This window comes from Puntigrus tetrazona, chromosome 15 (assembly GCF_018831695.1).
Source record: "Puntigrus tetrazona isolate hp1 chromosome 15, ASM1883169v1, whole genome shotgun sequence".
Taxonomy (NCBI): domain Eukaryota; kingdom Metazoa; phylum Chordata; class Actinopteri; order Cypriniformes; family Cyprinidae; genus Puntigrus; species Puntigrus tetrazona.
In genome coordinates this window covers 10447476-10471392 of record NC_056713.1, presented here as the reverse complement: position 1 = coordinate 10471392, position 23917 = coordinate 10447476, and the positions used below count along the sequence as shown (strand labels likewise).

At 39.4% G+C, this 23917-nt stretch overlaps 2 pseudogenes; both read right to left on the bottom strand.

The window, feature by feature from the left end:
• Positions 1–215: 215 nt before the first annotated feature.
• Positions 216–2393, bottom strand: LOC122359116 (annotated as a pseudogene).
• Positions 2394–6504: 4111 nt separating this feature from the next.
• On the bottom strand, positions 6505–12888 carry LOC122359112 (annotated as a pseudogene).
• Positions 12889–23917: the final 11029 nt, after the last annotated feature.

Here is a 23917-nt window from a genome sequence, read left to right as displayed (position 1 = left end):
AATAACATATTTTTAGGTCCCCCCCCTTCATGTTTTCTCATGTCGAATGTTGATATGAAAAACAATAGCTGTATTTGTAGACAAAGCCCCGTCGAGAGCAAGAAACAGAAACTGCACACTGGAAATCTGAAATATCATTTCCGTTATTAACGCATCTGTGGCGTTTTTAATAAAAGATACCAGTAAAAATACGAAAAATATGTTTTATTAAAAAAGATAAATGAATAATTTGTAAATTACACTCACACATACAGTATTTAACTCTCTGCAATCAACTTTTTTTTTGCTTAAACTACTCTTCTAAACTAAGCCCGATCGTGCATCTACCTCTGCTTGTTCTTTTATCTAAAACCAAAATACAACAACAACAAAATCATACGAATGGATCAGTTATGACACTGGATGTTCGCGCAAAGTGCTTCAAAATGCATTTTACAAGTAACACATCTCTGAACTCGAAGTATCCCTCCTGAAATAGCTGTCGTCGCCATACGAGTACAAACAGTCTGATGAGCCGTAGGGCGCAAACTCCGAGGTTGCCATGCCTTCCTGCGCGCTGGACCAGTGCGACAGACAAAAGCAGTGCTGCAGGCTGCAATGCTGATAGTGGTAGCTTTCTGGAGAGAAACTGGAGCTCAAATCCATCCGCGTTGGGAGCTGTAGCACGAAGAAGACGAGGAGTTGGACTGAGGGGGGAGAGTAGCTGTTGTAGTCGACGGGGCTGGGGAGATTGAAGGAGTCCGAGGCGATCTCGAAACCTGAGGAAGCGCGCAAAAACACCCATCAACAGCTGTTTTTATGAATCAGTGCAAGCACATTTCGGCATCCAACGGGCAAAAGGGCGTTTATTAAAACGAAAAGCACCAAACACATACCAGGCTGCTGCCATGAGGTCCGCGTTAGAAGGTAGATATCCGTTAGACCACTGCGCGGAGGTGGCACACACGAAATTGCCGCCGCTGAAAGTCTCGGGTGGCATCATGTGCATCATCTGCTGATGATCGTAAGCATTCTCCATCGGGATGTTGACATTTTCGGTAAAGGCACGTGTCTGGAAATAGGGCTCTGGAGCTTGCATTCCAAAGACATCTAGGTGGGCTGCGGGGAAAAACAGGAGAAAATGCTGGCTTGAGCACAGGAGAACATTTAAATTAGGCCAGCAAGACTTGAGATGATGTCACGAGACCATCAGCCAAACAGCTAAATCACATTTGAATAGTAGTTTATAAAAAGGAGATCATGCACGGATCTGTAAGGAGCACCTATATAGATGTAGGTGCCATTGTTCTTTATTTATTTGTTTGTTCTTCTCACACTTGTAAAGATAGAGCCGATGCCCGACGGTGTGGATGAAAAGGGAGTATAGTAAGTTGCATGCAGTCGGTATACTTTTGTTTTGTGCTTGTCTCGGGTTTCCTGATTAAAACTCTTACGCAGAAGGTTCTTAGCTTTTTTTTTTTTTTTTTTTTTTTGGTGTGTGTGCGCGCGCGCGCGAGTCCACGTTTTCAGTATCCACAAAGGTGCTCGCGAGGCGGCTGAAATCCGACGCTTTTGTAAACAGCGTCGCGAAACGACCGCGCGGGACAAAGGGGCGAGATTGCTATCGCTTATCGCCGCGCAGTTAATTTGTTGGTGTTTTAAACTTACTGTTCGTGGTCGTGGAGCAGGCATCGCGGGCAGCAACGGCTTGCGACTTCTAGGGGATTGACATTGGGAAAGAGAGGGAGAAGCAGAGGAAACCGTTAATCACTGCGTTCGTTCAGTTGAAAAACAAAAGAAATGCACCGTTAGGCAGGTCGTGCCGTTATGAGAGAGCCTCAGACGCGGATAGGCCTGTGTGGGCGTGGTGCTTTTAAGTTGCACTGACCAGACCCGCGTTTTTACTTTGGCTACCATAAACCTGCACGCCAGCGACTGACTTTTATTGCGTAGGCTCAACACCATTGTTTACCGTTGCGGTTTTCTGTGCCTGCAGGGCTCTGTGCTTCTGCAGTAACTCCTTAACGGTGGTCTTCACACGCACGCCCTGGTATACCTTAGGTTTGTCTGCTGGACGGAGAGAGAGAGAGAGAGAGAAAAAAGGATTTGAGTTCATGCAGTGGAACTGATTTTCAATATTTTATTGCAAATCTCCAGGAAAGCATTCTATGTAGATTTTTATTTTCATTTTGCCAAAAGAAAAATGCAAACGCATTGGAATCGGAGTCTTTAAAAGTCTTTAAAAGTCGTATTCATTTAAAGACAGTGCTTGTGGGTCAGTGATGTGACTTATGCTGGTGAAACGCACGAGACTCGAATAAACCTCTGTGATGATCGTGCATGCGTTATCTAAACCGTTTTGTGGGGATTCGGGTCAAATACGTTCACATCAGTAAAAAAAAAAAAATGTATACTGGGGAGCTGATGATATGCTGGCAGCGATGCAGTTGTGTAAAATGTATTTAAAAACTGTTCTGAATAAACTATCTGGTTGTCAATAATGAAGTTTTTTTACTTAATGATCACACCACTTGCCATTAAACGAAAATATTTGTTTTTTAATCAAATAAAACGAATGAAAATAAACGGAACGAGCCTCGTAAATGATACGATATTCAGAACACTTTATATGCCATTGCCCCTCTACACGTCTGACCGTGCACAGAATTCGTTTTTATATGCCACTGGAAAACGCTAATAAATATAATATAACGCTAGATTGCGAAACCATGCCCGCGTTCCCAGCCAAGACTCCATTGGTCTGCGCGCGCCGGCGATCCGGCAGCGAACGGGTTAGTTTTCGCATTACAATAGAACAGTAGTGAATTTCGAGAAACATGCTCTCCAGCCATCTTTGCCCGGGACGGAGGTTTTAATTCGGAGTTCGAGCGGCTTTCTTTAATGCGGCTGCGAACTGAAAACGCGACGAAACCGGCGAGCGAATTATTGACGGCTTCGCGCGCGAAGGCGCGAGACGCGTAAAGTTGGGTTTGCGGGAGGCGAAGCGAAACGCGCCGTGAAACGCCGCTCGCGGGACGGGGAGAAGGGAGCGGACGCCTCGGCGAGCGACAGACGTGAGTAAAAACACTCTTATAACCGCGCGCGAGCAAAAGCGAAAGTTAACCGGAAAAGAGACGCTCCGAAAGTAAGCCCGTGTAGGTTTGCAACGAAGAAGCCCGGCGTGTTTACGGGGCGCTGTCGATTGGTTTTAAATCTCCCCGAAAAACGTCTAGGGTCCCGGTTAGTTTTGCGATCCCCTCTGCAGACGCGAACTTATTTCTCGATATAATGGGCAGTCCTCCTATCTCTTCCCACATAAGCGAAGCCGCGCCTAATAACTTCCCCAAAATCAAATGCGTAAAAATAGATGGAAAATAGTTGTCCTTCTTTCCTAATTTTTTAATTGGTCGTTCAGCCCGCGAAGACATACACGGTGGGACGTCTTCCCGATCCGCGTTAATATATATATAAAAATTCTGGCTGAACGTAAGCGATTCAAAACAACGCCACGCCATGGCTGAGTTCATGGAGGCACTCGAGTGCGCACAGGGCAAAAAAAAAGCGCGCTGATGTTGAGAAGATAGCGAAAACGTCCTTCGGCGGTGTTTGTGATGAGCTCACTGACAGCTAAACCTATTCTGATACATATTCATACGCGCGCCGGAGCAAAGTTTGAAATCCGGTCGAAATGTTAGAAAGCGCGTTTGACCTGGCGCTCGCCCCGAAAGAGGACCGGCGGGCTCGGGCTGGGCACGGCGGTCGGCAAAAAAAAAAAAAAAAAAAAATCACGCAAATAAATCTTCAGATAAACCCGTGTCGAGTTGTGCTTGGAGGAAAGCTGAGCAAAAAAAAAAAAAAAAAACACGACTGAAAATTCAAGATACGAGCAAAACCCGAGCTTGCAATAACCCACGTTAATGCGATCATTCCCATTAAACTGATAAAAAAAGCACCGTGGCGCGTTTAATAAAATACACGTATGCATTAAAAAAAAGCACTGGTTTGTTTAAAAATGTCCTTTCGTGTGTTTGCTGCTTTAAAATATCAGCAAGAGTGCCTGCTTTTGCTGTTTCCTATGCACTGCTATTTCCAAGCAACGCGTTTGCGGTGCGTTTGTTGCCTTTAATTAACGTGTATTTTTCTTTTCTCGATGTTTTCAGGTCGCCGAAGACGAACGCATCTTTACGTAAAAGAAAAAAAGAAATTGCGACTTACCAGACATATTGGCCTGAAAAGGAGGAAACCTCTGGAAGAACTACAGTGAAATACCCCAACGTCAGTTCTTTGCTCTATTATATGGGCAAGAACGAATTATTCACAAAAGTCTCAAAAAGTCTCGACAAAGTCACCTCAAAACACTCTCAGGACATACAATTATACAGTAATATAGCTAGGGATATTTTAGTTTGAGTTTTTCTCCCCTCATCCCTACTATTTAAAACCCCAAGAACTCAATGATTTGACAATGATTTGATTGTGCGATACTTTCAATTTGAATATTCAAAAGCTTCGTAAAAAGACTTATTTCTGAGTGAAATTCGCTATTACAGTGCATATAACAGCATCTCTTTTAATGGAATGTCGTGTTATTTCGCATTTTGACATCAACCAAATATATATTTCTAACATTTTATCACCCTTTTGGTGTTGATGATTGGAGTCTCCCTCAGAAGCACTATTTCTACTTTGCAGTGAGACACAAGGCACAAAAGGGCTTTTGCGAGCCGTGGCACACTGTGGAGGTCTTCAGCAATGGGTAGCCTTATCAAAAAAATTAATATAGCGTCCCGTGGGTCCCATTTTTGCAGTATTTTAAGAATTATTGAATTGGTGGGCGTGGCATATGATAGCAGCCATGTTTGTCGTTAGAACAATTGGGACGTCTGCTGAAGTGAAGTTGTTGCAGTGGAGAGAGATGCGAGGCGCGTGAATATTAATTAATAGTTAGAATTAAAAAAAAATAATTAATTGAGAGGTCGAGCAGGCAATCGCTGGAAACCAAAAGCCGGCTCGAATGAGATTCAAACAACGAACGGCGTTCGTAATAGTATCTATGCATTTCTTCTCTCCTCGTGTTTTTTGATTTTAATGCAACGCTTTAATTAATCGACGAATCATCTTCGCCTCAGCCTTAAAAACGCGTGAACGGGGTGCTGTTTGATGCCGGGTGGTGCTGATCTCAAACCCAGCCTCGCACACCTGACTGACTTCTGCTGAAACGGACTGGCTAAGAGCGGCGCGTTTACATTTCTTTACACCTTTGAAATCGCAACGCTGCTGTTAATTTATCGGATTTAAGCGGGAACGCGTTTAAGAGCGAACGCCGGAGTGAACGCAGGTGCTCTTTGTCTCAGGAGAGGAGCCCGAAAAAACGGCTCCGCGTTGGCGTGCAGCACGGGTTGGGGAAAAACGGGACAGTATCGACGCAGAACTGCTGAATAATTGGACGTTTAAGCGAGTTCTTAATAAACGCGTCTTCAAACGCCTCGGTTGGGTTTTATTCACACTGTGCCCAGTTGCTCCTTCGGCGTTTCGCTCCTCTGTGAAATCGTTTTGTCGTGTCAGTCCGCCGCTAAAAACAGACCTCGACTTATTTAAGCGATATTTTCTTACCGGCCCTCTTTATCAGCCACGTTTCTGAATATATACTTGATAAATCTAAGTGAAATCTCTTCAGAAAGCCTTGAAGCCGGGTCGAGGGGGAGGTTGAGGTAGACTGGTTGAATGGCGCCCCCTGGTGACTAAACGGGAGAAGGTCATTCATCGTACTATACGCTGCTCCGCTCATATAGGAATTTCAATTATAAGCAGTTTATTTTAAGATGAGCGTATGCACATGTACGCAAACTCTTCACGTGCTTGAGTAAAAAAACAGACTAGGAAAAGACGTTGCTAGTGACTATGACTGTAAAACCATTGCAATCCATAGAAATCCGTTTTAAATTAAAGCACAGAATGAGTCCTGTGCGCTTTATTTTTAGTGCACTATTATTATTTATTTACATTTTTTTATAATGCGGATGCGGTCTGATTCGTGCTCTCATTTCAGTACAGGCCTGGAATAACACCTTTGCTTTAGTCCTAAAAGAATATTTGCGAGATTTGTTCAGATGCATGAGCCATGAGTGCCATCTGAAATCTTGGAGGAGCGTTTTTATCGGGCTCAGGTTTATTCTAATGGAAATGCATAGGTCCTGTAAAATGAAATAAATACAGCAAAATCCTAATTTTAGAAAACAAATTTTAGAAATGTTTGCGTCTGAACTCTTTATTTGTTATTATAATAAAGCATCAGAAAAATCATTCGGTCATTTATTAATTTTATATGGTTTATTTTACATGGTCTTACTTTAGAAGTCAGATCTCTTTATCTACAAAATCTGAAAGAAAGAAAACACATCTTTTTCAAATTATTTTGTATGTACTTTTTCCTTATCCTCTACATTGCATTTCAATAAATACGAATATATAATAATGAAAAACTTTTTTTTTTATCTTTGTACATTTATTCAATAAAAAGTTTGAGGTTTCATTCAAATGTTTTTTTTGTTGTTGTTGTTTTTTTTTTTTTTTTTTTACAGAATTCTAGTTCATTTACCTTTAAACCATTTTCACGACATGCTTTTGAAATGTAAAACTCAGGAGAAGAGAAATAGGGCTATCAGCTATAAATATCGTAACACTTAATTTTTGCGGACAATATACATTTATATAGACTCACTGTCACTTGCGTGTCACAGAAATAAAAAAAACAAAATCTGATATACAGACTCCTTATACTGATTATCATCCCAATATAAGCTGTAACGGTGGAAAGAGAAGATGCGGTAATGATAAACGATACAGTCAAAACGTTAAATTGAAGATATAATTTGTTCCTCAATGTTAAGTCTTAGCTCCGCTAAGCAAAAAAAGATTGTAGTGCTAATTGTTACGTATTAAAGAGATGTTGATCTGCTAGGCTGCCAGGCCAGCCTTCGTTTCCTTTTAATTCAGTCTCAGAATGCCCTTCGGACCTCATACTGTGACCAAGTGCTACTAGTGTCCTCCTTGCCCCATACCAGGCTGTCGCTCAGGGCCGAAGGGGCGCTTTCGGCGTCTTCCGAGGGTAGCCCTGGCACCAGTTTGGTCGCAGGCTCAGTCATAAACGAAGGGGAGGCAAAGCTGCCAGAGGCGGGTTGAAATGAGGAGTGATAATTGACTTCATCCAGTGAATGGAGAATGTACGACTGCGAGGCGTCATGCTCGAGCCCCGGGACGACGAGCGGAACTGGGTCGGGCTGACGGTGTCGGGGTTGACCAGGGCGCTGGGTGCGGACAGGGGCATGGGAGCCAGGACGTCTCCACACAACGCCTCCACCCCGTCGCTGGCCGCGGCCTCCCAGGAGTCCCTCTGAGGAGAACAAAAAAAGAAAATATTCTAAATACACAAAAAATATCTTTTCAGTACTATTTTATGTATATTAGATTTAAATGTATATTTTTTAAACTTATTATATATTTATAAATACTATATAAATATAAATATTATATAGGTATAATGTTTACATTCATTTAAATAATTGAATGATTATTTTGTAGAACATAAACATTTTCTCTATTTAAATCTAATCTCTGTTTGTAACTTTTTCAAATAATTACATTATTATTTTTAACGTTTTCATTTTCTAAATGTGTATTTAGATCAAACTGCCTGTAAAATTCTTCATTTATTAACCGATTAATTTAAACATAAAATTAAACATATGCTCAAATGTTAAACTAGCCAATATATATAATTTTTTTCTAAAAAAGTATAATGCTTTTTATTTATACATAGTATAATTTGCAACCTTATTTCAGTTGTAATAAATAAATAAATATTTAAAATATAATAAGTGCCTAGAATATATCTTTAAGATTAATATTATAATTTATATACTACTAATTTAATTACTACTACATGTTTTTTTAAATATTTGTATTAATTTGTTATTAATTATGACATTTTAATTAATAAATAATCAATTAATAAAAATGCAATTATGTAAACACAGAAAATAGAATACAATATTAAAATATTTAATAAAATTAATTACTGTTTAGTACTTGAATGCAACCGCCTGCAAACTTATTTATTGATTCATTTGAACTTTGTCCCATATGCAAATAAAGTCAACACTACAGCAGAAACTAAATACTCCTTCATAAGCTTAAAAATGGCTCAAATGCTAAAATGTTCCATCCCTAAGGAGGACAAACATGCAGACAAAGTCATACAGAGTGTAAGATTTTGGCTACACTTCAACAGCGCTGACGTGTTTGTTTTGTTTTTCCCGTGCCACCTCGTGTGCCACATCTTACCAGCAAATAATGTGAAGGGTCACGGAGTAAGAGGGAGCAAAGAAGACAACGCAGAGGCGAGAATATTGTGCTCCCTCCGCCGGAGAAAGGAGTGCTTGGTAGTCTCCAAAAGTCTCGGGTAGTAGCTGTCGATGAGCGAGGAGTATCCAGACACGCATCCGCTTTCGCACGACAGAGACTTTCCGTTAGCGCCGAGGGTAGACGTCAGCCAGCGGTTTAGTCGAGGAACAAAACTCCGTGTCCGAAATGAAAGGCCTCCTCATGCCGTAGTAACTCGGAAGCATGTGAGAACCTGAAGAGACCACAGCGATCGTGACCGAGATGCCATCTAGAAACATCATTGCACATTTCAGACTTAAACATACACACGTGAAGTGTTGGAGACTCACCAGTCATTTGAACAAGCGGACTCGGAGGAGGCGAGACACCCTAGAAAAGGTTGATATCATCAGTTTCCCATTAGTTTTCTCTGATCATTTACTTTGACTAATGCAGTCCGGTCTTAATGGCACACGACGAGCATGTTTGCATGCATCTATTAAACGGCCCCGAAACTTAAAGAGCGTCCCCTCCAGCAAGCGTTTCAAGCGACGAAACACTTTTTCGCCTTTCAGTTCTGCTAGCGAGACGCCAGTGGGACCCGTGAGATTTCTCTCATATTTTGTCGTTGTATATTTTGGCGAGGCGATAGACAGACACGGGCTCTCGTTCGTTTGCATATTACAAGCATAAAAGAGCTGATATCAAGGCAGCGCTGGCTGGAGGGCAAGCAAATTTTGAGGCTAGCATTTGAATGTCATTTGCTCGTCCCAAGACTTCCCTATGTGAACAGCCTACGCCTCAGTGCCTCTTTGAAGGCATGGCATGGAAATCAGGCTGTTGAAGAGCTCCAAGGCTGTGACTCTGCACCTGATCCAGCCTCAAGATAAACCAAGGTGAGGAGAGAAATAACTCTACTGTACAGGGGTGTAAGATCGACGCTGGCAGCCACTAACAGGACCCTGCTTTTGATGTAATGCGTGGCCATTATGTCCACGTGTACTCTGTGCTTGTGTCATGCTTCTTGAAATAAATGTAGATTGCGTGGCTCCCAGTTTGTTTTGGGGGGTTTTTTCCCTGTTCTGGTTCGTTAATCATAGTTTTTGCCTTTTTTTGGAATCTTTTTGAAACGGCTGATACGATTTGGGCTTCTCTTTTTGTTTTATTTTTGTGTACTGTTAGCCACTGATCAGGTGATGCAAGTTCATTTAGTCAGACGTCAGGCCCGTGAAAGCTTACAATCAGGGTTTGGTGTAATTAACTAATACTAAAACCATAAAAACATTTTCACTACTCGAAATGAAATAATATTTAACTCATTGAAAATATATTTTTTATGTTAAAAAAGTAATTGTACATTATATACATATTGCATAAACGTTATGTACTCTATGATTTATAATAATACGTATTTATAAAGAACTATGCTGACATATTGTAAAAAAAACTACAGAAGCAGAAAAATGACTAAACTTGAAATTAAAATGAAAACTAATTTAAAAATATTAACAAAAACTTATAATGGTGTTTCAATTCTACTAAAATATCTACTCAAAACACAATACTTAAAGCGATATGTAAAATAAAATGTAATGTTATGCCATGAAAGCCTATTCAGGATTATTAGGATGAACTAAATCTAAAACCATTAAAAAAATGTATTACTTATATTTACATATATACTTATATTACATATATACTTATATTAATATATATATATATATATATATATATATATATATATATATATATATATACACACACACACACATATATAAATATTAAAACTCCAATTGTCAATTGTGTCTCATTTATACAAAAATTACATTGACTAATAGCACAATATTTAAAACAACATGTAAAATAAAATTGAATAAAATTTTTTGTAACATCAGCTCTCAATGTTTGTTATTCTCTTATTCATGCAACTTTTATTTAAACAGTTTTCTTTGACCAAAGATTATATAAGAGTAGTATTTCACTATTGTTCGCCTGGAGCCCCTGTCAAGTGTCTGTATTGTTTTGGTCCTGTGTTTGGACATGACTTCTGTGGACAACGTTTGGTGAAGTCTGCAGATGGCTCTTCTACCCCAAATAAAAGGCCATAGATACAGATGTAAGCTCATTATAAAGCTATTTTTGTTCTGTGTGGCCTCGACATGCTCCGATTCTCCTGTGCAACCCTCCTCCTGCTCTGCCATTGTAGTATGTGTTTGGTCTCAGTCGTGTCCCCGTGGGATCACAATGATTGACACCTACATGCATGTCATTTCATTATGCTTCCAAAACATAGTTACTTTTTACCTATTGCATTACATACAAAAGATTAATTACCATTCACTGCTCAAAGTATCAACAATACATCACACATCATGGAAAGTCGCAATGGTCATGAAACTGTAATATTAGAGAATTATACAGATTTTCATTGCTTGATGTTTCTAGATAATATTATAGATTTATTTAAGTAAAGAATTAAATTATGAAATGCATATGCATGTGTGTGTGTTAAGAATATTTAGTGTATTTTCTTTTTAATTTAAAATTAGAGTAATATAAACTTTTTATATTACATTTTATAAATGTATAAAAATTATATAATATTATTGCAATTAAAATATAATATTAAATATTTCTAGTATATATATATATATATATATATATATATATATATATATATATATATATATATATATATATATATATATATATATATATATATACACACACACACACACACACTACTACAAAAGTTTTTATGTGTAATAAATAAAACAATTAATAAATAAATACATTTAATGATAAATTAAGAAGTACATATTAGAAATTAACTACTTTATATATATATATAATATATCATATATCTAATTATTTTGACTCTTTAGAAAGGTTCATTTTCTTTTTGCGTTACTAATGCTGTTTATGTATTATATCTTACAATTTAACACACATTTTGTGTACAATTTACAACACAAGATCCAATCCATTGTTTGAAACCATGCAATGCTATTAGTTTGTACAGTGGCGAGACAGAAGCCATTACTCTACTTATTCAAACAAAAGCCAGCTCGGCGTGCCATTGACATGGAGAAAAGCGTTCTCTTGTGCAGCCAGATGTCTGCAAGTCTGATTTGTGCTCGTCTAGAGTGACAACAGGCGACTTGTCTGTGGTCTACAGGAGGAACAATACAGTGGAGCAGGTGTGCGAGTGTTTGACTTTGCATAGGCATACTACAGCAGCAAAAGGATGATTGACTCCCAAACCCCAGGAGCTCATGAGCATCAGCGCGCTGCTATTGTCTGCCGCTTGTGTGCAGGTATTCACTAACGGGCTTTGCCCTGTGTGAGAAAAAGACTAGACTCGAGGGCATGCATCACGGGCCAGAGCTTCATCATTAGAATAAAAAAGATAAGCCAATGAGCAAATAAAGTGGCGGGGCGCAGAATATGCCAACTGTTTTAAACTGTCTGTTTGCATATATGAAAGAAAAGCAGAGTGGCAGCGTGAATGGAGTGAAAGGGAGCATTGTGAATGGCAGGGTGGGGTGTGTTTCGGTTGAGGGTATTGACCAGGTGAGATGAAGCCGCGGACTTACAGCGTAACGTGGCCCGCTCGTCTGCCGTGACCTCTTTTCTGCCAGCAGATCTTTCACCGTGTGCTTCACCCTGACTCCCTGGTACACTCTCTTCGAGCACTCTGAAAAAAAAAAAAACATAAACGTACGCGTAAACATGGGAAAACGGCACAGGACACCCGTCACTCAGCGTCAGGCTTAATAACAAGTGCGCAATCGTTTCTTCGTTTTCGAGCAGGTACGGTATCTCCTGTCAGTTTTATGGCGTGCATCTATAACTGGCATGGAAATTATCTTTGGTTTTGGTCAATGCAAATCGGTCAGTTTACGAACACTAACTCCGTCCAGTTGAAACATCACGAGGGGACGAGTATTATTCGGTGTTTATACGCCTGCGTGACCTCGTAGCTTCGGAGGAGGACGGCGAGGTTATCGCTCGGCACTGACGTTGAAGTTTATTCCCGGAAAACACAAAAAGACAATTCCTGGGAAGCAAAAATCCTGGGTCAGCAGAACAGTGTATTTGCAATTTAAAATGTCGGTGATAGGAAATTGCATGCAAAAATCATTGTAGCGTTATGTAAAAGACCCCATGTTCGTGAGATGAAACACTGGAAGCTGTCTGAGATAGTATTATTAAAGAGCTCACGCTACGAATGTCTTTTAATTAAGCAATCAGACTGGATAACATAGGAGTTACATAGTACATGGAGTTCAGTCATTGCAAGAAGATCAATCTTAAACGGAGTTAGTAAAACCGAGCTTTTATATACGTATAAATGACACCTTACCTGTTTCCATGATGCAGATACGTCAGATGTTGAGAGCAGGAAATCTACTCGGCTATCTATCCCAGTGAAACAACTTTGTCTGCTCCCAAACTCCAGCTGAATTTGACCATTATACCAAAGACACGAAATCCAGCTCCGCTTTAGCGAACTATACCATAGACGCTGATCAGAAGTCAGCTTTTGAAATGACCCTCGCACATTTGTTTGCATGCAAATAATTGCCAGGACGTTTTTCAAGCATTTGCATCAACCTTCCAGATTAGCGAGGAGCGAGCACGAATGACACGCCATCGTCGTTGGTGATGTCAAGACTAACCTTTGCTGGTCATTTCAGGGTTTTATTGTAGCATGGTATTATTAACCATTCGACTTATACTGACGTTGTGCTTGCATTACATTAAATGAGTCAAACAACAATGAACGACTTGATGGAAAATTGTGGAGCAGAAATGAAGACCTGAAACCTCGGCTCTCGCCGGTGAAGCCTTACAGTCAGATCAAATGCCCTGGAGTTTGGGTGTAAGTTATTTTAGTGACTTTTCATCTATAGGGCGGTTTGGACGGTGCGAGTGCCAAAACAAAGATTAGCGTTTTTGTCCTTTCTCTAAGTGACTTATGAGCACTCCTTCCTGTTTTGATATGGATATCACCTCTGCCAGTAATATAGTCTTACTAGAAACAGAAAATGGAAATGTCCTAAAAATATTAGGTTGACTGAAAATACAATGTGCAAAATACAAAGACTATATATAAGACGATCGATCGATAGATAGATAGATAGATAGATAGATAGATAGATAGATAGATAGATAGATAGATAGATAGATAGATAGATAGATAGATAGATAGATATAGATAAATAGATAGATAGGTAGATAGATAGATAGATAGATAGGTAGATAGATAGATATAGATAAATAGATAGATAGGTAGATAGATAGAGTGTGTATAGATGGATAGATAGATAGATAGATAGATAGATAGATAGATATAGATAGATAAATAGATAGATAGGTAGATAGATAGAGTGTGTATAGATGGATAGATAGATAGATAGATAGATAGATAGATAGATAGATAGATAGATAGATAGATAGATAGATAGATAGATGTGCGTAAATTTAAAAAACGTCACTACCAGAACATAATTTTTCTCACTTTTCTGAGAGTTTTTCCATAACGTAGGTTTTTTTTTTATGTATATCCTACACAATTGCCGCTACAGAAACAGCCATATTTAGGGAAAATAAATTAAATTCAAGTGCAGTTATGCCATTTTTTTTCTAATAGTGTTTTAGAATGCAAGTTCAAACGTTGTAATGCGATGTGGCTGCCACCAAACCACCAGCGTCACTACCGAAACATGGAGTGTTTTGTCAAAACTAAAGCTGTTGTGATAGTTTTTGGTTCGATGTATGTTCGACATAAGTAAGCCGTAAAGGGTGAGCAGTCATAAAAACAAACACTGAGGCGTTATTTCTCTTCTGTGTCGCTCCGTGTATCTGGCGCCCCGTGTATAAACAGTATTCCACACTGCTAATAACTTGGCACAAAGATGGGTATAGGTTAGGTTAAGTTACCAGTCTTTGTGACATCAATTGTGTTCGCCTCGCATGTGAGCCAACCGCATGAAAACACCCAACAACAAAACACTGCTGTAACTGCTCAGGGCAAGTATGTGTTTAGCAAACAAAATGTGCTTTCAGAAATCACTCAGCTTCTTCTAATTAATTACAGAGTAGATTTCATGAAACCGCTTCATGGCGGAGAGGTATCAGCGTCTGATTTCACTCACAATAATTAACATGCATGATTGTGGACGGATTGTAGGTTATGCACAGCTTTTAAAAATAACAATGTAAGGTGGTTTTTGACTAACAACGCATGGCTTTTGTTTCTGACTTGCTGTTAAATATAGAAAAATGCAAATCTGACTGTGAGAGACTTTCCAGTAAGGCCATGGGTCATTTACTTTTGGATGGATGCTGGCGGTCAGCGCGTCTTCTAAATAATGAAAGTTGAAAGAACATCCAGGAATAGACTATTACCAATAAAAACCAAAACAACTTTGCTGCAATAAGGAAACGTGGTCTCCTGAACTACCCATTATTATCATTTATTATCATTATGTTGCTATATAAAATACTGATACTATGTAATATAACCAGAAATATTGACAAACTGTCAAAAGAATCCGTAAGCAAATGCAGTCTGGTCATTGTTTTAAAACACAAACTAACTGCAAGGAATTATGATTATGCAAAACAAATCTCCATCTTTATATTCCACTAGCTACAGTGCTCTTTTATTTGTATTATCAGTGCTCTTTTTTATTTATTGCTAATATAAAATAACAACAGGCGACTGAATACACCCATCAGGTCTTCGTTTCAAAGAGATTTAAAAAAAAAAAAAAAAATCACAATTCAACAGGTGTTGTCATACCTTTAAAAACAATACACCTGTCGGTGTCTGCAGCAGTATGGAAATACTACGAGCCTCGCTTGATTCTGTGTTCAATACTGACCTCTAGTGGACCAAGATACAAACTATGCTTGATAGTTCATAGGCTCATGCTTGATGACAATGGTAGCCTACTGTAAAAAAGAAAATCTTTATTTAAATAACAAATATTAGAAACACTTTATTTTAAGGTGAACTTTGTACACCTGTAATATGTATTTAATACTTAAACAATAAATAAAGGATGGATAAATACATGCAAGTAACCCTAACACAAACCCTAATCATTAAGATTTATTTAGATTTTTATTTTATTTACTCTCTTATTTAGAACATATAAACCACACGTTTCAGCATTTTAAGATACTCTACTGGGTGCAAAATATTAATTCAGTGCTAAATATCTTCATTTTTAATTTGAAATATCTTATTTTTTTGTCATTTTAGTTTTGCAGAATAGATTTGAATCAAATTAGATGCCATACTGAATTTAACACCAGTGTTGGGTCTAGTTATGTCTAGTAACGGCTTTACTTAATTAAAAATAATTACAATTGCATGCTTTATTTTTTAAGATTTTACTTATTTTCCAAAGCGTTGTTAGGTATCCCGTCATATAGCTATGCAAAGATTTGATTACAAAAGTAGTATCAAAGCTATAAAAATACAACTTGTCATGATTTTAAATGTATTTAACCTAAGCACAATTTCAAAGTAAGAAAAGATGTGCTAAATCAGATTTTATTTGATCTTAATTCAAGCGACAATTGTGGCAAAAACCAGCCTTTAGTGAGTGCTGTTTTAAGTTTAGCCCTGCATGGTTAAAATGTTTTTAAAAAATAGAAGTTGAAAATGATAATAATAAGGCATTTATTAAAAATAATAATAATAATAATAATAAAAGGTAATCATTTAAAAAAGTAATGGAAATAGTTACACCATTACATTTTAATTAAGTTAAATAATGTAAAATTCCCAACAATATTAAAAACAAGCCTAATGAGTGCAAACAGTATGTGATTCTAACAGATAGTTCATAATTCATAAGGTGCATCTCAATCAGCTCCATAATCCTTCCTGTGCATTTCTTTCCGACAGAAGAAAGATACTCATGCAGGTTTGGATTAACCTGAGAGCCACTAAATGATGACTGGATTTACATTTTTGGGTGAACTATCCCTTTAAGATGGAGACAGGTTTGCCAATCTAGGAAATTAAACATCCTTGTTCTTTTGGGAACACCAGATGATAGTTTAATTAATGAACTCTCAAGCAATCTCACTTTTTTGCTCTCTATTTTTTGCCTATCAGGGAACATCCTGTTCTCATTTTCTCTGGAAAAGCACTTGATCTCCCCAAAGACGGTTCACCTCCTTATACAGCCTACAAGTCATCTTTTGAAATCAACTGGATACGTTCTCCATCTGTAAATCTTCATTAAACAAACTGAGGATGATGAGTTGAAAACCTTTTGAGCTTTACCGCAAAACAATTCCCATTTAAAATAATTTATCTGAATGCATTTTAAAATGCAATGTATTTCTGTGATGGCAAACCTAAATTTCCAGTATATTACAGTCCTTCAGATATCATTCTAAACGGTCTCGTCTCATTACGGGTGTGTGATAAACGTGTGGTTAATCTTGTAACTCAGGTTGTTTGATCTCAGCAGATCGCAGGGACACGATCTTGAATCATGTATTTGCTCTGTCACCCTGAGCAGTGGCCTGTCTTATCACAGGAACATTCTCTTGGCTCACTCAAAGGAATTTTCCAGCACTCTGCGTAAAGGACCACGCGGTCTAATACAGACTTCAGGCTGCGTTTGGATCTTACATTATTATATTGGCGCTGTAGACTATATTGCAGGCCTACACACATATAGCCTATTTTCACGCACTATATAGGCACCGACTAACTGGTTATTAGTTCTCTACGGTGACTCGGTATTTCCAATAACGAAATGTAATTAAAAACGCGCGCATATATTACAAAAGCGGGAGTGTTGTTGTTCAGAACAACGCTGCGCAGAACAGGTAAACAAAAACAGCAGGATATATCTTACTTCGCCTTTTCAGGAAACAAATGCCATGTAAGGACGGGATAAGTTTTATAAACTACGTGTTACTTGTGCTGTTTTCATGCGCCATTTCGACGGGACTAACATTACGGAGGTGGGACATCCGGGCCCCACCGAGATCTCGCGCGCCCGACGCTTATATGCGTTCGATTAGTATTAGCCTAGCGTTATCTAAATGGCTAAATGAAGCTAAATGGCTAGCACAGCAAAACCATGTTAATGTGTGGTTGCTTTAGTTTAACAACTGCATTCCTTATTTGTAGGAAACCCAGATTTAATTTTAATAAAGGAAACGACAGCGTCTCCAATGCTTCGTTCATGACTGAATCGGTGTTTTGAACAGATCGAGTGGTTAAATGACTCACTCATGAAGCGGTACAACAATAGAGATAAAGAGAGAGTCACTGAGGAGACTGATTCTTTCTGTTGAAGAGGCCTTTGGAGTTATTTTCAGGACTATTTTCATTATGTGGACGCACAAGACATAATCCAAATGCAATTGCACATTTACATTTACATTACATTTAGTCATTTTGCAGACGCTTTTATCCAAAGCGACTTACAATTGAGAGTACAATAATATAATGCACATCTTGCATTACGTTTGCATTTTCGTTTTGCCAACATTTCAAATGAAAAAACAAGAGCCTGACATATTTAAATAGCAATATTAATTGCCACATTTGCTTAAACTTAAAACTGAATCCCATTTCCTTTTGTATTTGAATTTCGGATGTCTACTTCAATTACGTCAATCAAAGTAAAGGGGCGGGGCAATATTAGGGGGCGTGTCTGAATTGGAAAGTGACGTCACTCAAACGACCGTGCGAACGCTTCGATCAATTGGAGATAATCGATAAAGACAGCGGCCAATCAGTTCGTGCCTGTGAGAACGAACAGAAAACCTTCTCAGCGCAATACATATTTCATATATGTCACATACTGTTTTTGCCTACTATAAATTAAGGAGGTAAGGGATTTAAGGTGCAGCCTCTTTCTGAACAAGCGTAGTGCATGACCTGACCGAGATGGGCTGTTATTCTGACCATTTATCAGGCCTAGTTTGTGAAATCTCCACACTACAGGGGAAAGAATATTTGCTTTTCCAAGAAAAAGGAAACTTGTTTCCTGTGGCAATGTCCATCCTGCTTTAAAGGGACGTAAAGTTTTACAGCATGCATAAAAAAAAAAAAATAACTTTTGCTTGTAAATAGTTTTTCCATTTCTTTATTAAAACAAACACATAAATGAAATTACATGTATAAAATAATAATTACTATAATAAATACAATTATGTAATTATATAGTTACATTTCCAGTGCACTGATTTCAGCAGTATAGTGATTGGACAAATAACGCTTTCCTAGTGTGTGCCAGCGGGACTCAGTTGCTTGAAATAAAATGATTCAGGCCGCCATCATAATAAATGGGTTATGCCTAATAAAAGTGCTTTTCAGTGTGGCCATAGGGCTAGTATTTATTTGAAAAGAATTCAGCTCATAAAGGCCAGGCCTGTGAGAGGGCAGTGGATACTAAAAAGAAAGCAAAAAAATAAAACCATATAAAATATTTGACTTTTCCAAAACAAGTTGTTCAGAAGCATATGAGATCAAAATGCATGCTGAATCTTCTTGAACTTTCAACTTGCAGAAAAAAAAAAAAATCAGGAGAGAAATATGCACACATCAAGCAAAAGGTGAAGTTAAAACTGGTGCTGTCGAATGATTTATGCATATATTATATACATTTATATTTATATTCATAGGCTTTATATTATACATGAATCATGTATCTAAAAATACACAATAAATATACACGCATGTAAATAAAATGTCATTATGGATGCATTTAATTGATTTACAGCATTAAAGCACATCAATGGATTTGTTTATTACAGATGCACAGCTTTTATCTTCAAAAGATGTTCATTTATGGAGTCTTATAGCTTGCTTGTGGGTTATTGTAATATTTTCAGCTGTTTGGACATTCTGATGTCATGCTAAATTTCCCGAATATTTTCTGATGAAAAACAATCTCAGCTAGATTTTGGATGGCCTGAGAGTGAATAATCGTTCGCTAATTTTCATTTTTTGGGTGAACTATTCATTTAATGAACATCAGCTGTATGATTTAGTCCACTAATATGGCCAGACCTGTCTATAATATTAATTTCTCTCTCGTTCTAAACCTATCACCCATCAAATATATCTATTATTACATTTTTCCTTCTCTTTTTGTTTTGATCGAACCAGCAGGAGTCTGTTTAAAGGCATACGCTGTATCTGCAACATGATGGATGTGAGGCTCATGGTGTTCCTTACACATTACTCCAATGAATTATATGCAATTGTTCACAGTCTTCAGGAGATGATGTGCTGCATGTGTGCCGCACGTGTTGGATTAAATAATGGCTACTGGAAAATGTCACAGGTGTCTCACTGGTATTGTGTCATATTGGGTTTTCCATTGCTTCTCATCACTGCAGTGGAATAAATCCGCTTTAAAGTGCGGAAAATATGTTGGTGCTATGTTGGATCACTGCATTTCTGTTTCTGTGAATTCTGTGTGCATTTATCACGGGGGCTAGACTTGTGTTTGTACTTGATGATCAAATCTATGAACCTAGTCTGAACCTTAAACCAGTCTGAAATTTAAGGAAATTTAATTTCCTTAATCTTTGCATTTGCATACTGGAAACTATTGTATGTTGTGTAATATTCCGTGTGCAAACATTTATATATTAAACTTGCTTGGTTTGACTTTTCACCTGAAACAGAAGAAGCATCAGGACTGTAATCTGGGAATGGGTGCCGTCAAATTAATAGTTCAAACAGCCAATATAAGCATCACAATAATACATTAAGTATATATATATATATATATATATATATATATATATATATATATATATATATATATATATATATATAAATATCCTGGGCATGCTGCTTTTATTATAAGCACATCAAATCATATCCATATCCAATATATTTGAACTTCATTTCAATATATTATTAAAACATGAATGTTCAACAGCAAATTAAAATAAAACAATAAACATTAAACTGGTGGATTAAAAGCATCTTATTTCTAATTAAAGCCGCTGTTTTAGTGTATTGTTCATATGGCACCAAGCAGCTTGTAGAACACTCCAATCCTCCACTAAATAGGTCACAACTGATTAAAAGCAAGTTTAATGTCTGCGCTATGATTGTCTGTTTGTAATGTTGCATAATGATGAAGACTGACCAAGTTATCTGAATGTTTTGTGCTCAGTCAAAGAGTGGAACTAAGCCTGGGGTTACCTTGTGGTATTAATTGTTCAAATAGAACACAGTTGTCAAAATGTCAAGGGGGTAAAAAGAAAAAAAAACTGTGTGTATCAACAAACTAACACACCAAACCTGTAACTACTCAAGGGAAAATAAATGCCAAGACAATAGCAAGAATTAAAACATGATCAAGGTCTGACCTTTCTCTCCTCTCTCGGGTTATTTTGTCAAATTCTGGCAGCAAAGAATATCACAGTTCGTTCTAGCTAATGAAAATAACCACGTTAATCACTTTAGTTTACCGTAATGCAAGCCCAAATACTTTTTTATAAATATAATGAAGGGACACGACTGGAATGATGGTGCAAGCACGGTATATGGAATATTATCTTTAAACACATGTGGCATTTTGTGTGAAAGAGTGTAAGGGCTTTAAAAAGAATTATTCTCATTAATGGGATTTAATAAACGAATAACTTTTTCGACGCGGGCGAGAGCTAAGCTTATAAGTCATTTTTATTGTGAGATCATAAAAGACAGAGTTAAGCCAAAATCATCATCGGGATTTTCCAGAAGTCTGGCGAAAATAATTATTTAATAGGATTTTTGTGGAGCTAAGTCTTATTCTTGTGTTCGGAAATGCAGAATTTTCAAAGCAACTTTGACACTCTCTCTTTAAGACACGTGTGTGGTGTTGTAAATCATTAAATGTCGGTTAATGAGAAAGCCACGCGAACAGATAACAACAGCTCGAAAATGTATTAATTTGATTGAGCCCTTGTAGCTTTTGCTACAAGGTTAGTAATTACTCAAACTATCTGTCCTCCAAAACACTAATCTGTCCACAGAGCCAGAAGGATAACTTTGGTATCTTTAAATATTACGTCACTTGCACATATATAAACAGGTTTTATACAAATGTCGCATTATAATCTGTTAAAAGCACATTGCTAACTTTGGGTCACAGGGTAGAGATTAGTGACGGTATATTTTATAACCAGGAATATGCATTAGCTCACTACTTTGACATTTTAAACTTGTGACACAATCTTGCTGGGGCATGTGGAGAAGCGCTTTGATACAACTGACTTTTCCATACTCCCTGTTCTTAGGATTAGAGTTAAAATGGGAGTCTCAGCGCCCTAGCTCACCTATCATCAGAATCGGTGTGCCTGCCGGCGCTGGCTGCGCTGAAGGGATGGTGAGCTATCCTCACCGCCTCCCTCGTGAACTTAAGATGATGCAATCTTTCCACAATTAACATCATACTTGAATTTTCTGAGGGTAGAATAAAATGCTTTATTTAAAAACAAAAAAGTTTAGTGTGAACTTCTCTATTATTTTCTTTCATTCAGCCCAGATCTGGTTGATTTGGTCATTATATATAAACTGCAATTAATCACATTCAAAATAAAATGATTTGTGTATACTGTATATATATATATATATATATATATATATATATATATATATATATATATATATATATATATATATATTGTGTACATTTAAATACACACACATACAGAATTTAGAAAAGATTTACATATATATATACACATTATATATATATATTGTGACGAGCGTCCCGAGGATCGATCAGCGTTGCCCTGGGAACAAACACGGAACACCTACACCAGCCACTCAACGACGGATTCGCCACACCTGAGCTCATCAGCCGCGGGCCAGATAAGCCCGGCCAGGCGACGGCTTCAGTGAGCCACGAGACTCCGGAAACGCAAGCTAACCTGTTGTCTCTTTCTTTGTCTCCCAGAAGCTACAACGTGGACGGGCCTGCCTGAGCTACTTCCCTACTACCTCACAGTGGACTCCTCACGTTACTAAGCACGGAAACACCGAGACGACTCACCGCTGCACTCACCGGATTCACCGCTACACCACCCGGACTCACCGCCGCACTCCTCGCACGGACTCACCGCCACCTTCTGTGTATTGTCTAATAAATACACCCTCCGGGTTTTCACTGCACCTGTTTCTCTTGTGCTTCCTCTGCCTCGCCACAAGTGGTGGAGAATGCGCGGCAGTTTTAAGCGCAAGAGAACGGAGGAAACAAAGAGAAAAAGGAAGAGCGCTATCGCCGCCTCTATTAAAGGTTCCCACAACATCAACTTCTCTCTTTGTTTTCCCCAGGCAAGCGCCGCTTCCCGGCGAAGATGGAGGAATTCCTCCAACGCCTCTCAGAGGTTTCCATTCGCCAGCAACAGATCGCCGAGCATTTGGCTACCCGCCAGAACGAGACCGAGCAGGAGCTCGCTGCTCTCGCGCCGCCACTCAACCACGCCCGCCGTGCCTGATCCCCGGATGCAAGCCACACAGCTGCTACCCAAAATGGCCGCCAGCGATGACCCTGAAATATATCTCGAGATGTTCGAGAGCGCCGCAACCACGGAAGGATGGGACCGGAGGGATTGGGCACGCAGCGCTGGCCCCGCTGCTGTCAGGAGAGCCCCAGCGCGCCTATTTCAGCATGCCGCCGACCTGGCGAATGTATACGACGACCTAAAGAGGGAAATCTTGGGCAGGGTCGGTCTATCACCGGTCTGCGCAGCCCAAGCCTTCCAAGAGTGGGTCTTCCAGTCTCGCCAGCCGGCAGGACCCAGGCCGCCGAACTTACTCGGCTAGCGCAACACTGGCTCCTGGATGGGACACCAACCCCGCCATCATTGTGGAAAGGGTGGTGATAGACCGCTCCCGCGGGCTCTCCCGGAATTATCGCCAGGCGGTCGGTATGAGAAACCCCAAGAACGTCATGGAGTTGGTTGAGGCGGTCGAGCTGGCGGAAGCCGCACAGCGCCGAGAGGCCGGGAGCGGGCGCCATCTTTTCCCGGAGGGTGTCCCAGGAGCGACGCGCGCCGGAGGGCACCCGGCGATCGATGGAGAGGGCGGCGGTCCCGACCGTGAGAGATGAGCCGATGCCAACCGAAGAGGCTTCCAACTCCTCTAGAGCGTGGCTGGCAGGCTGCAGTCTCCACGGGAGCTTCCCCGCGCCGCACGGAAATCCCCATCGGCCTGAATGGACGGAAGTTCAGAGCCCTCCTTGACTCTGGCAGTACCATCAGCCTGGTTCAGTCCCGCCTCCTACCCCGCGACGGAACCGCGCGAAACGGCTGCCACTGACCTGCGCCCACGGGACACCAGGAAAGTCTCCACCCGCCTCATCACCGTGACGACGACAGGAGGAAGCTGGCCCCTGGAGGTGGGCCTCGCACAAGACCTGCCGGTACCAATCATCCTCGGCGGGACTGGCCGGTTTCGAGGAGGCGCTACACACCGCGACACAGCCTGTCAGCCCTCAAAGCCCTCGCCGGAAGAGGCGAGAGGGGAGAGGAAACCGCCGCCCTGCCGCTCTCCTAG